This window comes from Carcharhinus amblyrhynchos, chromosome 5 (genome assembly GCF_965287045.1).
Source record: "Carcharhinus amblyrhynchos chromosome 5, sCarAmb.v2.hapA, whole genome shotgun sequence".
Lineage (NCBI taxonomy): Eukaryota > Metazoa > Chordata > Chondrichthyes > Carcharhiniformes > Carcharhinidae > Carcharhinus > Carcharhinus amblyrhynchos.
In genome coordinates, this window is record NC_137328.1 from 101,435,499 (window position 1) to 101,451,744 (window position 16,246).

The 16,246-nt window shown below is 42.7% G+C and overlaps 1 protein-coding gene across 3 annotated transcripts in view; it reads right to left on the reverse strand.

Annotated features, from left to right (window-relative positions):
• Nucleotides 1-16,246, reverse strand: part of ap3b1a (adaptor related protein complex 3 subunit beta 1a) — a 257,978-nt gene that overhangs the window by 226,997 nt on the left and 14,735 nt on the right. The gene's annotated exons all lie outside the window — the stretch shown is intronic.

Below are 16,246 nucleotides of genomic sequence, written 5' to 3' on the forward strand. Positions count from 1 at the left end.
AAAAATACGTTCTGAGGTGTAATCTGAGCACAAGCAGACAGAGTAGTGGCTGTCTCAGGAATTTTGGATGAAGCACCATCATCAGTAAATGAAACAGTATTTATTCATGGACAACACCACTCTGACAAACAAGAGGTTATTGCAGAAGGTCAGGGGACATGGAGTTGGGGGTAGGGTGTTAGCGTGGATAGAGGATTGGTTGTCAAATAGGAGGCAGAGAGTGGGGGTCAATGGATGCTATTCGGATTGGCGGATGGTGACTAGTGGAGTGCCCCAGGGGTCGGTGCTGGGGCCTCAGCTATTTACCATTTATATAGGTGACCTGGAGGAGGGAACCGAGTGTAGGGTGTCGAAATTTGCTGATGACACCAAGACTGGTGGAACGGCAAATTGCGCGGAGGGTGTGGAGAGTCTACAGAAGGATCTAGATAGGCTGGGCAAATGGGCCAGGAAATGGCGAATGGAATTTAATGTTGGCAAGTGTGAGGTGGTCCACTTTGGTAGGAATAATGGTAGGAAGGATTATTACTTACGTGGCGAAAAACTGCAGCAGGCGACGGTGCAGAGGGACCTCAGGGTCCTTGTGCATGAGTCGCAAAAACCCAGCTTGCAGGTGCAGCAGGTGGTCACGAAGGCAAATGGGATGCTGGCCTTCATAGCGAGGGGGATTGAATATAAAAGTAGGGAGGTCTTGCTGCGGCTGTATAGGGCATTGGTGAGGCCGCAGCTGGAGTACTGTGTGCAGTTTTGAGCACCGTACTTACGCAAGGATATTTTGGCCTTGGAGGGAGTGCAGAGGAGGTTTACTAGGCTGATGCCGGAGTTGAGGGGGTTGAGCTATGAGGAGAGGCTGAATAAATTAGGCTTGTACTCGTTAGAGTTTAGAAGAATGAGGGGAGATCTCATTGAGACGTATAAGATGATGAATGGGATGGATAGGATAGAGGTGGAGAGACTCTTCCCGCTCAGAAAGGATAGTAGGACTAGGGGGCACAGCCTCAAGATAAGAGGGGGGGGGGGGGTGCGGTTTAGAACGGAGTTGAGGAGGAACTTCTTCACTCAAAGGGTGGTGAATCTCTGGAATTCTCTGCCCGTTGAAGTGGTGGAGGCTACCTCGCTAAATATTTTTAAGACGCGGGTTGATGGGTTTTTGATAAGAGAGGGGATTAAGGGTTATGGGGAGAGGGAGGGAATGTGGAACTCAGCCACGACAGATCAGCCATGATCTTATTGAATGGCGGGGCAGGCTCGAAGGGCTAGATGGCCTACTCCTGCTCCTATTTCTTATGTTCTTATGTTCTTATATCTAGATGTAAAATATTCGCTCTGTTCTCTCTCCACAGATGCCGTCAGATCTGCTGCGATTTTCCAGCATTTTCTGTTTTTATTTCATGTTTCAGCATCTGCAGTAATTTTCTTTTATCTTAGTATTTATTCATGTGTAAGCAGTGAGTGCAATCATTGGCAGGCTAATCACATTCACCTCCAATCCTGCCCACGACATGACATGTTCAGTAGGAGTGTCTGGACATTGGAATTTTGGCAGATTGGAACAACATTTGCTGAGAGATATGATGCATCCTTTTTGATTCTCCTCAGACAACTTAGCCAAGGATTTAAACCTGGGACCTTCTTGGCGTGCATGGTTCAGCTATTCACCTGATAAACTAGTGTTGCAAATCTGCAAACTACTTTCACTGGAGCTTGGGACTTTTTGAAAAAGCATTCTGCATTAAGGGGCTGTTATGACTCAACAGCATACAAAGCAGAGGTGCGACATCTTCAAGTGCTTGAATGAGTGTTTAGAATGACAATATCAAAGCAAAATGTCACCTGTCAAATACTCTTCAGTAATTTCAGTTCCAAGGAGAATCTCCTGTTTTGCTTTGTGCAGAGGTATCAAAGGAGAAATTAGTCACCACATAAAATTTTGTTCAAGTCCAGAGGACATGCAGTTATTCACCTTTCAGCTTCTTAATTGATACTCCCACAATACGTGGCAAACCAAAGTCTACTTTTCTTCTTCCCATTTAGTCTCCCGTATACAAATAATGACAAATGCACCGCTTTGAAACAGTAACTAAATTATTACTGCAGCCGACCGAAGGATGAATTGAATTTCCAGGAAAATAAATAACCCTGTGCTGATGAATGAAGGTGAGGTTCATTCAGCTTGGTTAGTAACCAGAAGCATCTGAACCTTTACTAGTTTTACCTATTCAAGGAGCAAATCTTCAGAAACTGTGATTATCCAGATTCACAGTGTACCCCTCACAGAGTAAAAACCTGGATTCATCCAGTTGTACTCAAATTGTACACTGCTGATAAACAATTCTGTTTGAGATCCAGACAAACAGCTTTCCTTTAACATTCAAAGGTAACTACTACCCCCCTTCAATCACCTTTGATCACCAAATATACATTGTAAAACCTACATTTACAACTCCACCTTCAGCTTGATTTTACCCACTACAATGTAACCCATTCCTCCAAGTACCAGATTCCTTGTACATTGTAACACCCTTCCCCTAACACTGGTTTTCAATGCCATTCAATCCTTTCATTTTAACAAGAGTGAATTTTTAACCAAACCACTCCCTTAAATATTTTCCTTTTGTTAGTTTCTGGGATCAGCCTACCCTGTGTTCCAAATAGATTTTTAACAGTAGTTAATTTGATGCACCAAGAGCTTGTTGTACTGAAGTCCAATACATTTACATTACCACTTTTCACATCACTTTTAGCAGCATTATTGCATCACAGAATCTCGACACTGCAGAAGTAGGCTGTTCGGCCCATTGAGTCTGCACCACCCACAGCCCCTCCCAGGTCCCAGTCCCGTAACCCCTTATATTTACCCTGCTAATCCTCCTGACACTATTGTTAATTTAGCATGGCCCATCAACCTAATCCACACACCTTTGGATTGTGGGAGGAAACAGGAGGACCCGGAGGAAACGCACACAGACATGGGGAGAAGATGCAAACTCCACACAGACAGTGGCCAGAGGTTGGAATTGAACCTGGGTCCCTGGCACTGTGAAGCAGCAGTGCTAACCGTTGTACCACAGTACATCCCCCTCACCTAGTTTTACACCCGCTAAAAACCCTGCAAACAATGTTGCTTCATTTAGCTGATTAGTTGCATATTCTAACCTGCTGGGTGCTCAGGTTCTTCAAATCATTCATGGCTCATTACCAAATTATTTGGTTTTTGTATCACATATGCAAGAGATGTCATTCAAATTTACCAAGTAAACAATTAAGTTGACATTACATTGAAACTTTTGATCTTTGTCAAAAGTTTGCCACTCTACATAGTTCAGCTCCATTGCCAGGTTTATTAAACAGGTTTCCCAACAAGTCGGGAATTTCTTCCCATTAACTGCTCACTTCTCTATGTTTCTCTCTCCTCCATTAGGACACTGCAGTACCAACCTCTGACCAAGATTTTGGTTGTCTGTCCAAACAGCTCCTTTTGTCTGTGTCAATGTTTTTTGATAATGTCCCTATGAAGCGCTTTGAAAAATGTCAAAATTTCATTATGTTTAAATTAAAAGTTTATAGTTATCTAGGTTAGAACATGACCACACCAGCTAAATGGCACAATATTTTTTGCAGTTTTTAGTGGGTGTGAAACTGGATAATCGCAGTTTCAGGATTTGTTCCTTGAACAGATAAAACTCGTAAAGATTCAGGAGCTTAACAGAGCTGAATAAACCTGACCTTCATTAGTCAGCACAGGGTTATCAATTATTTTTCTGAATATTTAATTCCACCAAAGGAAAAATTAGTGTTGAAAATGGTGTTTGTCCTTGCTGTTATAAAGCTTTCCAGTAGTAACGTATTCAATATATTTCAAAACACATCAATTCAAATTAGTTTTCAATTTGCACAAATATTTCCACCTATTTTCCTTAGTATTTGTTAAACTCTTATCTATTGATAGTGTCCCCTGGAAGTCTGCTTCAGAAATCAACATTTTTAATTATATTAAGTGCATTTTTTTTTCTTGTAGTCATTTATCATACGGAGAAATTTGTAGAATTTTAAGTAGTGGTGTAAAACTCATCTTGTCCACAAAAAAAAAGCACAACAGCTCTCCCAATACACCACAGGCTCAATAATATCACAAATTGATGTTCATCACTTTTGAAATAAAGCATTTAACAATATGTTAAGATGCACTCGATCTGATATGTATCCACAGGCCACATGGAGTGTCGGATTAATTTTTAGTCTTCAAAATGTACCCATAATTTGTATCATAAATTATTCAAGATGCGTGTTGAATTTAACTTTTTTTTAAACATATCCAGGTTAATTTCCATGAAATATTCATCACATGCACAAAGATAGAGTATATTTCCTCATTCCCCTTATGGGATGAGTTTTGAAATTTATTTTCAATAGTACATGAAATTTCCAATGCTTCGATGGACTAAAGGAAGTATATTTTTAATTGAGCAGGAAAGGGTCAGTAAACATGATAAGCAAAACAACCACGTTAATAATCTGTACAAAATGGTCACTCTCTAACCATGGAACAGACTTACACACTCTTTCAGCAATGATTCAAAAGATCAGGAGAATATCTTTACAAATACAATTTTATCCAAAAATAACTATATGACAGCAACAACTTAAGGGGGCAACATCTCTATCCAAGGTTTGTCATTAACTACAAAATGGAATGCAAGTTATTTCTTCGTTGTGAAGGGCTGAAATGAGAGCTGATACATGGTAGGAGGTGAACAGTTTGTCAGCTCCAAATACTATTTTGTACAAGAATATTTCGCACATCATCACATAATTCACAGCACTTTTTTTTTTGCACAAAACACATGCCAAATGAATGGAGAAGCTTAGAAACGAAAGTGGTTTTATCAAACTCAACTTGTCTTTATATTGGTAAAAGAATTCCATGGCTTCAATCACATTGCTGGAACAAGGTTTTACAATATGTTGACATTTTGTGATACTCCAACAGTTCAGTTTGTACAGCTGGAAAGTCAAAGATTTTGATCAAAAAAATCTACCAAACCCAACATTGTGAAATGCTGTTTCCTAAGTGTGTGGTTGATTATTCACTCGTTTGCTATTTATACAATCAGGTTCATTTTTTTTCCAAAACTCTTGAAAAAAATTGTAATGCTAACTTAAATTCAAGACTTTAATGAATCTATCATAGGAGAAAGAGAACTGAGTCAGCCAAGGGGAGAAAAAAATGAATTTGGACAATGTTTCATTACAGTAGTCTTATCCAAATACCTGCCATGGAATAGCATGAGAAAGGTTTGCAGCTGTACAATGAATATGCGAAACATGCACAGAACATAAGAATTAGGAGGAGCGGGCCATTTGGCCCCTGAAGTTTGTTTTGCCATCAGATCATGGCTGATCTGATTGTGACCTCCACTCCACTTTCCTGTCTGTGTCCCATAACCCTGGCTAATTAAAAGTCTAGCTTTACCTTGAATGTACTCACAGACCCAGCCACCAATAATCTCTGGAAGAGAGAATTCCACAGCCTAACACATCAGAAAAAAATTCTCCTTAGCTCAGTTTTGAATAGGAAATGCCCAAATTTTAAACTGTGCCTCCTAGTTTTAGAATGTCCCACAAGGGAAACATCCTCTCAAGTCTCCTCGGGATCTTATATGATTCGATAAGACCATCTTTCATTCTTCTAAACGCCAATGGGTATAGATAGGCCCAACCTGCTTAATCTTTCATTGCAACTTGTTCAACTCAGGAAACAGTTGAGTGTACCTTCTCCGACTAGCTTTTAACGCACTTACATTCTTCCTGCCAAATTTTTGGCTACTTGACCAATCTAAATCCCTTATGTAACTCCTTGTCCTCTTGACAACTTACTTTTCTACCAACCCTTGGATATGTTCAAGGACATGGTTCAGGAAATGATTGTTGTCTTATACTGTTTGTGTTGAATCTTTGAACCTCTCCCCCTTACATCCCATCACGGCACTCAAGACGATAAACAAGCCTTCATGAACATGATCTCCAGAAGGTGTTTTTGAATTTGAAGCAGTTCTGAAATCTTCTGTTGTACTCAATATTAATTATGTTGAGCAAAGCTGAAAGGCACACACTGGCCTGTTGAGCATTAGCTCAATTTAGCAAACAATAATTAATTAACCATCAGAGTTCTCTAATCATTTATTTGTCCCATCTTCTTAAGATGATATCAAACATAGCGCTTTCTACATTTTTAAAAGAATCTTCCAATGTATGACCCTACAAGATCACTCCTCACTTGCTCATCTGCAAATTTGGGAGTAGGATCTCCAGGGAAATAGAACAAGACATCTCCAAAATACAGATCAAAACCAGAGTAAAGTTCAAACTTTGAGCACTTTCCCTCCAGATGAACAAACCAAACAGAACCAACCTCAAACCTTCCCCCGGCTTCTCAAGACGACAACACCAGAACTAGGCGACTTCTTGCAAGCTGTCCCAGCATAATCTGTAATTTCATCTTTTATTCTCATCCCACGCTCTTAAAACTGCACAGTCTCCCCTATATACTCTATGAACAATGTGTTTATCTGTATAGCGTACAAGAAACAGTACTTTGCACTGTATCCCAATACGTGACAACAAAAAAATCAAATCATAAAAGATTGACGTGGAAGACAGCGCAGAACTTGTTGATCCAAGTCAGAGTAGATGCAGAGACAATAGACAGACAGAAGAACAATAAAGCTAATAGTATGGATTTTAGTCAAAGGATAAAGATAGAATATAATATATCTGAATGTGATTGGATAGCTTGTCAACATGTTACCCATGAAGAATGAAAAATTTAAACAGCCATTATTCACCAAATCATAGCCCAACACAAATCAGCATCACTTTGAGGACGAGGAGGAAGGAAACTGACAAGAGGGATGTCAAATAATGGGAGGAGGAGCTTTAAATTTATTTATTACTGTCACAAGTTAAATTTATTTATTAGTCACAAGTAGGCTTACATTAACACTGCAATGAAGTTACTGTGAAAATCCCCTAATTGCCACACTCCAGCGCCTGTTCGGGCGCAGTGAGGGAGAATTTAGTATGGCCAATGCGCCTAACCAGCATGTCTTTTGAACTGTGGGAGGAAACCCATGCAGATATGGGGAGAAGGTGTAGACTCCACACAGTGACCCAAACTGGGAATTAAATCCGGATCCCTGGCTCTGTGAGGCAGCAGTGGTAACCACTGTGCCACTGAAGGAGCTGGCTTCCTGATTAAGAACATCTTGTGTGTTTTCAAGAATACATACACCAAAACATGATAGGTTGCCTAACCTTAGCTGTCTTCCATCATAAGTACCTAGCTTTCTGTGTGGAGATGCCAGCATTGAACTGCGGTAAACACAGTAAGAAACACAGTGCTACCAAATAAACCTGGTGTTGAGACTTCAGTGTTTACCCAAGTCCGATGCTGGCATCTCCATATCATGGGTTCCATGAGAAGCCCAGCATTCATATAACAATTTATTAATTTCAAGTGTGTAACTGGCCGCCTAGTTATATTCTACAAGACTGCTGTCGGATATTACGCTGGAACAAGTCCTTAAACTGCACCTTGCTTGGATTCTGCAATGAATCGGCACCATCTAGTGGTTTAACTGAAATTTAGCATTTCAATGTTATTTAACCACACAAACATAAGAACATAAGAAATAGGAGCAGGAGTAGGCCATCTAGCCCTTCGAGCCTGCCCCGCCATTCAATAAGATCATGGCTGATCTGTCGTGGCTCAGTTCCACTTTCCCGCCCTCTCCCCATAACCCTTAATCCCCTCTCTTATCAAGAGCCCATCAACCCGCTTCTTAAAAATATTTAGCGAGGCAGCCTCCACCACTTCAACGGGCACAGAATTCCAGAGATTCACCACCCTTTGAGTGAAGAAGTTCCTCCTCAACTCCGTTCTAAACCGCCTCCCCTTTATCTTGAGGCTGTGCCCCCTAGTCCTACTGTCTTTTTTGAGCGGGAAGAGTCTCTCCACCTCTATCCTATCCATCCCATTCATCATCTTATACGTCTCAATGAGATCTCCCCTCATTCTTCTAAACTCCGAGTACAAGCCTAGTTTATTCAGCCTCTCCTCATAGCTCAATCCCCTCAACTCCGGTATCAGCCTAGTAAACCTCCTCTGCACTCCCTCCAGGGCCAAAATATCCTTGCGCAGGTGCGGCGCCCAAAATTGCACACAGAACTCCAGCTGCGGCCTCACCAATGCCCTATACAGCTGCAGCAAGACCTCCCTACTTTTATATTCAATCCCCCTCGCTATGAAGGCCAGCATCCCATTCGCCTTCCTGACCACCTGCTGCACCTGCAAGCTGGCCTTTTGCGACTCAGGCACAAGGACCCCGAGGTCCCTCTGCACCGTCGCCTGCTGCAGCTTTTCGCCCCATAAGTAATAGTCCTTCCTACCATTCTTCCTACCAAAGTGGACCACCTCACACTTGCCAACATTAAATTCCATTTGCCATTTCCTGGCCCATTCGCCCAGCCTATCTAGATCCTTCTGCAGACTCTCCACACCCTCCGCACAATTTGCCTTTCCCCCAATCTTGGTGTCATCAGCAAATTTCGACACCCTGCACTCGGTTCCCTCCTCCAGATCATCTATATAAATGGTAAATAGCTGAGGCCCCAGCACCGACCCCTGGAGCACCCCACTAGTCACCAACCGCCAATCCGAATAGCACCCATTGACCCCCACTCTCTGTCTCCTATTTGACAGCCAATCCTCTATCCACGCTAACACCCTACCCCCAACTCCATGTCCCCTGACCTTCTGCAATAACCTCTTGTGAGGTACCTTGTCAAACGCCTTCTGAAAATCCAGAAAGACCACATCCACCGGCTCTCCTCTATCCACTGCCCTAGACACATCCTCATAGAACTCCAGTAAATTTGTCAGACACGACTTCCCTTTAATGAAACCGTGTTGCGTCTGCCCTATCAAGCAATTCCCTTCAAGATGCCTCGCAATTTCCTCCTTAAATGACGGATTCTAACATTTTACCTACCACAGACGTTAAACTAACCGGCCTATAATTCCCTGCCTTTTGCCTGGCACCCTTCTTAAACAACGGCGTAACATTAGCCGTTTTCCAATCTTCCGGCACTTCCCCGGAATCCAGCGACGTCTGGAAAATAACCACCAAGGCATCCACTATCACCTCTGCCATTTCTTTCAGAACCCTCGGATGCATTCCATCCAGTCCTGGGGACTTGTCCACAATCAGCCCCTCCAGTCTGTCGAGCACCACCTCTCTAGTAACAGTAATGTCATTAAGACCCTCCAGTCCTACCACCTTTCCATCGCTAACACCCGGCAAAATATTCACGTCCTCCTCCGTGAAGACAGAAACAAAAAAGTTATTCAAGACCTTAGCCATATCCCCATCCCCTACACAGCAGGATCAGGTAATCAAGGCTACTGTAAATCAGATTTTCAAAAAGTCAATAATGTCCAAAATAAAACTGCCTTCAAATATGACATAAAAGCTGTGAATGTCATTAAATAATTTTGAGTCTGGTCAAATAATAACTCAGTTGCAGAATCTGTCACCATGCCCTAAAATCCCACCAGTGAAAAAAGGCACAAGTTTGTTTCCATTAGAATAGAGATTAAAAGGTATTTGAAAAAGTGCATAAGATTTTGATGGGATGGAACAGAGGGTGGATAGAATTATCCATTAGTGGACCATACTGGTTAAACGTAAGAAATTTGGAACATCAGACATTCTAACCAGAGGTTTGAGGCACTCTGAAAGGCATGACAGCAGAAACCACATCAAATTTAAGAACAGATTAGATAGGTCATTTAAGCAAATGATGGTTTGTTTATTTATTTATTAGTCACAAGTAGGCTTACATTAACACTGCAATGAAGTTACTGTAAAAAATCCCTGGTCGCTACACTCCGGCATCTATTCGGGTACACTGAGGGAGAATTTAGCATGGCCAATGCATCTAACCAGACTATCAGAGGAAACTGGAGCACCTGGAGAAAACCCATGCAGGTATAGGGAGAACATGCAGACTCCACAGACAGTGACCCAAGCCAGGAATCAAACCCGGGTCCCAGGCACTCTGAAGCAGCAGTGCTAACCACTATACCACCCATGCTGCCCCAATGGTAGCAGGGCATCAGTGATGTGAGCATGGACCAGTCACATGGGATTTGGGCTGCTGCTTACGTGGAGGATAAGCATCAATACAGACTGGTTGGCCTAAATGGCATCTTTCCATGTTCTTTATCTGTGCCAATTGATGCCATCCCTGTCCTTGGTTGCAAAGCAGGCATGATACATTGATGGTATTGTCAACTTCACAACAAAATGGAGGTAACAACAGCTTTAAAAACAAAGGCTGTATTAACAAGCAGATAGTTTGAAAAAAAGTTACTGGAAACCAAAAAGGGATCAATATAAAATCCACATGTCTAGCATTTTAAAACCATTGAACATTACCACTTTAATGGTGTACTTGGTATGACACTTAAGCATTTAAACATTCACTTAAAATATGCCACAATGGGAAGATGATGATGTATTGCTAACGTCACTGGACTAGTAACCTCAAGGCCCAGGTTCAAATCTCACCATGGCTACAGGAATTTAAATTCAATGAATAAATCTGGAATTGAAACTAACCTCAGGGATGGTGACTATGAAATGATCAATTGTTATAAAAACCCATTTGGTTACTAATATGCTTTTAGGGAAGGAACTCTGCCATCCTTCCTTGGTCTGGCCTATATGTGATTCCAGAGCCACAGCAATGTAGGCGACTCCCAACTGCCGTCTGAAATGGCCTCGTAAGCCACTTGGCTCAAGGGCAATTAGGGATAGGCAACAAATGCTGGCCTTGCCATGGCATCCCATGAAAGATTTTCGGACCAATTTTCTCCAATCCGGTGCATCTAAGTGAATGCAAAAATTTTTTCAGTGTCTCAGCTATCATTTCTTTTGGACAGCATGGAGGCACAGTGGTTAGCACTGCTACCTCACAGCGCCAGAGACCCGAGTTCAATTCCAGCCTGGGGTGACTGTGTGGAGTTTTGCACATTCTCCCCGTGTCTGCATGAGTTTCCTCCAGTTTCCTCCCACAGTCCAAAGATGTGTGGGTTAGGTTAATTGGGCATGCTAAATTCCCCCTTAGTGTCTCAAGATGAGGTTAGGAGGACTGGCGAGACTAAATATCTGGGGTTACAGGGATAGGATCTGGGTGGGATTGTTGTAGGTGCATACTCCATGGGCCGAACAGGATTCTGTGATTCTTTCTTACTCCTTTAATACATTCGAATACAAGATAACATTACACAATTCCAAAGGACAGCACAACGAGGTCTCATCTTCACTTAGTTTGCAGCATATCTGAGCTCGAGATAAGCTTCTTATCATTTATCAGTGGCATCATATGCCCCAACCTCAGCTCATCTGCTGCTGTCACCTGCAGAAATTACTTATCCAGCACATTCCCAGCCAACCATATTCTAATCTTTGTAAATGTGAAGTCATCCAAGATTGCACTGCTCACACTAAATCCCACGCACCATCACCCCTTTGTGCTTGCTGACAGGAATTGGCTCCTGTTCAAGCAATGCGTTAATTTTAACATTATCATTCTTGTTTCAGGTCCTTGCAGGGCCTCACCCGACCCTTACTGTCCCCCACCATTGGTATCTTGTCTGATTCCAAAACCCTCAGAAATGTGTTCCTCCCCTATTTCAATTACTCCACCTTTGATGGTTATGCTTTAGCTGCCTAACCTGTCACTCTGGAGTTCCCATCCTAACCCTCTCCATCTCATGCTCCAATTTCAAACCACGAAAGAAAATTAGGGCAGTTGACTAAAAGCTTTGTCAGAAAACCAGGTCTTTAAGTTGGTGTCAAACTTTGTTCTATAACGTTGCTCTGATGGGCCTTGAGATATGTTATTAGAATTACAAGGTGCTAGGTAAATACAAATCATTAAATGGATAAGAGTTTTAGCAGCAGCTGGGAACTGAGACCTGTAATGTCAAGGAAGCAGAGGCAGGTCAGGTCTGCAGTAGTGGCCTTAATGTGGGTATGCCGGCGTTGGACTGGCGTAAACACAGTAAAAAGTCTGACAACACCAGGTTTTAGTCCAACCTATTTATTTGATAATATACTCGCAAGCTTTCGGGTTAGCCCCTTCGTCAGGTGAATGGAGAGTTCTGGCCTCAGACAGAGCATATAAAGCACAGACAGTTTAGAGATTACTGATTAGAATGCGAATCCTTACACCTAACCTGCTGTTCAAGACCTGAAGTGGCTGATAATGTGAGTGGAAGGAGCACTGATCACAGTTTAAAGAGATGTGTATTGTCTCCAGACAGTACAGTAAGTGAGGTTTTGCAAACCCAGGCAAGTCACGGGGGTTACAGATAGAGCGACATGAACCCAAGATCCCTGTTGAGACCGTCCTCATGTGTGCGGAACTTGGCTATCAGTCTCTGTTCAGCGACTCTGCGCTGTCGTGTGTCGTGAAGGCCGCCTTGGAGAATGCTTACCCGAAGGTCAGAGGCTGAATGCCCGTGACCACTGAAGTGTTCGCCAACAGGAAGGGAACAGTCTTGCCTGGTAACTGTCGAGCGATGTTCATTCATCCGTTGTCGTAGCGTCTGCATGGTCTCCCCAATGTACCATGCTTCGGGACATCCTTTCTTCCAACGTATCAGGTCTTGCAGAGGTTGCTGTGGTATTATGGTCACTGTTCTCCTGAAGGCTGGGCACACCCCCACTTCTTGCTTTCAGACAACCACACAACCTCAAACAGACCATTGTTCGCAGCAAACTACCCAGCCTTCAGGAGAACAGTGACCACAATGCCACACAACCCTGCCACAGCAACCTCTGCAAGACATGCCGGATCATCGACATGGATACCATCATCACACGTGAGAATACCGTCCACCAGGTACATGGTAAATACTCTTGCAACTCGGCCAACATTGTCTACCTGATACGTTGCAAGAAAGGATGTCCCGAAGCATGGTACATTGGGGAGACCATGCAGACGCTACGACAACGGATGAATGAACATCGCTCGACAGTTACCAGGCAAGACTGTTCCCTTCCTGTTGGCGAACACTTCAGTGGTCACGGGCATTCAGCCTCTGACCTTCGGGTAAGCATTCTCCAAGGCGGCCTTCACGACACACGACAGCGCAGAGTTGCTGAACAGAGACTGATAGCCAAGTTCCGCACACATGAGGACGGTCTCAACAGGGATCTTGGGTTCATGTCGCTCTATCTGTAACCCCCGTGACTTGCCTGGGTTTGCAAAACCTCACTTACTGTACTGTCTGGAGACAATACACATCTCTTTAAACTGTGATCAGTGCTCCTTCCACTCACATTATCAGCCACTTCAGGTCTTGAACAGCAGGTTAGGTGTAAGGATTCGCATTCTAATCAGTAATCTCTAAACTGTCTGTGCTTTATATGCTCTGTCTGAGGCCAGAACTCTCCATTCACCTGACGAAGGGGCTAACCCGAAAGCTTGCGAGTATATTATCAAATAAATAGGTTGGACTAAAACCTGGTGTTGTCAGACTTTTTACTGTAGTGGCCTTAGGCAGTGATAAACTAATTGGTGTTTGTGCTGGTGCTGAAGACAATGGCTTTGATCTGCTTTCCACTCTTGTACTGGAGACAATTATGGCTCATTTGGGAGTGGATGTCAAGCACAGAGTGCAGTTAGCAAAGAGTAGAGAGAGACTCGGCAGTGTACACGTGCAACCTGACATTGTACGGCATTGCTGACAGGCAGCACATGGATGAAAAATAAGAGGGGACCAAGAATGGACCATTAAGGGCTCCAGTTGTAAAGGCACAAGGGTGAGGAGAAACTACTGCAGGAGATCTTTGGGTTATGAATGGAGAGATAAGAATCAGAATCATTCTGGCACAGAATGAAGCCACGCAACTCCTCACACCCACACCACTTCACAGTAGAAAATTCAAATCAGTTCCATTTTTCCGTTCTACTCCCATAGCCCTGCAAGTTTACCTTCCTAAAGCATCCATCCATTTCAACATTCATCACCTCCACTTCCACCACTCTAATCAGTAGAAAATTTGAGGTCATTTTCATTCCCTGTATGAAAATTTTCTTGCACACAACCCTCACACAAACACGCCTGCTAATTACCAACTTCCTCAGCTGGTGACTCAGTACTCCCCCTTGGTGAGCACCAATTCTAAGAAATATAAAGGGCAGCAAGGGTTAAAGAGTGTAACTGCAAGACTGGATTTGTGGCAGGTGTCGAGGGAACCAAGAGGGAAAAACCTACTTAATTTTGTCCTCATCAACCTGAATGTCACAGATGCATCTGTCCATGAGAGTGTCAATAGGAGTGACTGATGCAGAGTACCTGGGGAGACAAAGTCCTGTCTTCACACTGAGGATTTTCTGTCATGTTGCGTGGTATGACCACTATGCTAAGCGGGGTGGATTTTGAGCAAATCTAGCAACTGCAAATTTGGCAGACACAAGGTGATATGGGTGATCAGCATCTGAAGCACTGCATATAACCACAAATCCTCTGTCTCACCCACCCTTACCGCTGAGTCAGGGGGTCGACTCTGGTTCAATGAAGTGTACAGGAACAGCACAAGGTATATCTAAAAATGAGGGGTCAACCTGAAGAGGCTAAAAACAGAACTACTTGCATGCCAGACTACAATAGACCAAGTCAAGCTATCCTCAATCAACAGATCAGGTCTACACTCTGCAGTCCTGTCACATGAATTGTCAATGGAGTAGGGGATTCCACAAATAATCCCATCCTCACCAACAGGAGAGCCCAGCACATCAGTGAAAAAGATAAGGCTGAGGCACTTGCAATGTTACGGTGCTGGACCTGAACCTCAAAGTATATTATGAAGCCAGACTAGACTCCCAACAATTTTCCTATTTTGGCATAAACCTGAGGAAAGGATGCTTCCCGACAGGAGTGATTCCACTGACAAATTAGGAATCATTTTATTAAAAGAAGTTTAATTTCATTACACAGTTTAAGTATAACAAAATGAAGCAGTTTAACTCTTAATTGTTGAACAATCTTTAAACATGAAAAGAAACAAGTCCATTTCTAACTTATCACTATTTCAGTTCCAAGTAAATACCAGTCCTCCCGTAGGCTGAAACCCCACTTTGAATTGTTAGCTAATTCAGTCACACTTGCTTTAAATTGTGGTAACAATTTGCTCTGCAGGTCCCACAGAAATTTTGTGGAATGAGTGCAACATGTAGATTTCTATCTTTAAACGGCTCTCTCCAGCAACTGATCACAAAGTTTTTCTACTACAAACTTAGCTCCTCCTTCTTCTGCTGTCACATGACATGATCCTGTATTCTTAACTCACAATCCATTACTTTAAATCAAAAAAACAGAGGTCCTCTCTTGTTATAAACAAAAAGCAAGTTGTTTCATTCTCAGTAAACACTTCTGAGTTAAAACGATTATCCTGCTTTTCAGCCTCTGCTGAATTCCCTCTAAACATACCAACTGTTTGAGGAAGAAAAAACAACTTTAAACCCTCTATAGAAACAAAATACATTATCACAGCAACAACTTTCAGCCCGAAGTGGCGAGAAGATGATCCATTTCAGTCTCCTCCAGAGGTCCCCAGCATCATAGATTTCAGTCTTCAGTCGATTCAATTCACTCTATATGATAACAAGAAACAGCTGAAGGCACTGGACACTGCAAAGGTTATGGGGCCTGACAACATTCCAGCAACAGGACTGAATAATTGTGCTCCAGAACTAGCCCCAAACTAACTAAACTGTTCCAGTAATGTTACAACTCTGACAATGTGGAAGACGACCCAGGTATGCCTTATCCACAGCAACAGATTTATGGGATCATCAACTGCACAATTCCCTCCAAGCTATACACCACCCTGATTTGGAACTACATTATTACTTCAAAGTTGTTGGGTCAAGAACCTCTAACTCCTTCCCTAACAGTATTGTAAGGATGCAACGATTCAAGGTTCACTAACCTCTCAAGAACAATTAAGGATTGGTTGGTCATGCCAGTGACACCCACATTCCATGAAAAAAGAACATGGAAATGAGAAAATAGGGAAAGAAGAATTTAGAGATATGGTGGGAGGAAAGCTTGGCTTGATAGGCAAGGGAGAGTAGGGAAGAGATGCAGAGATAGCCAAACAAATGGTCT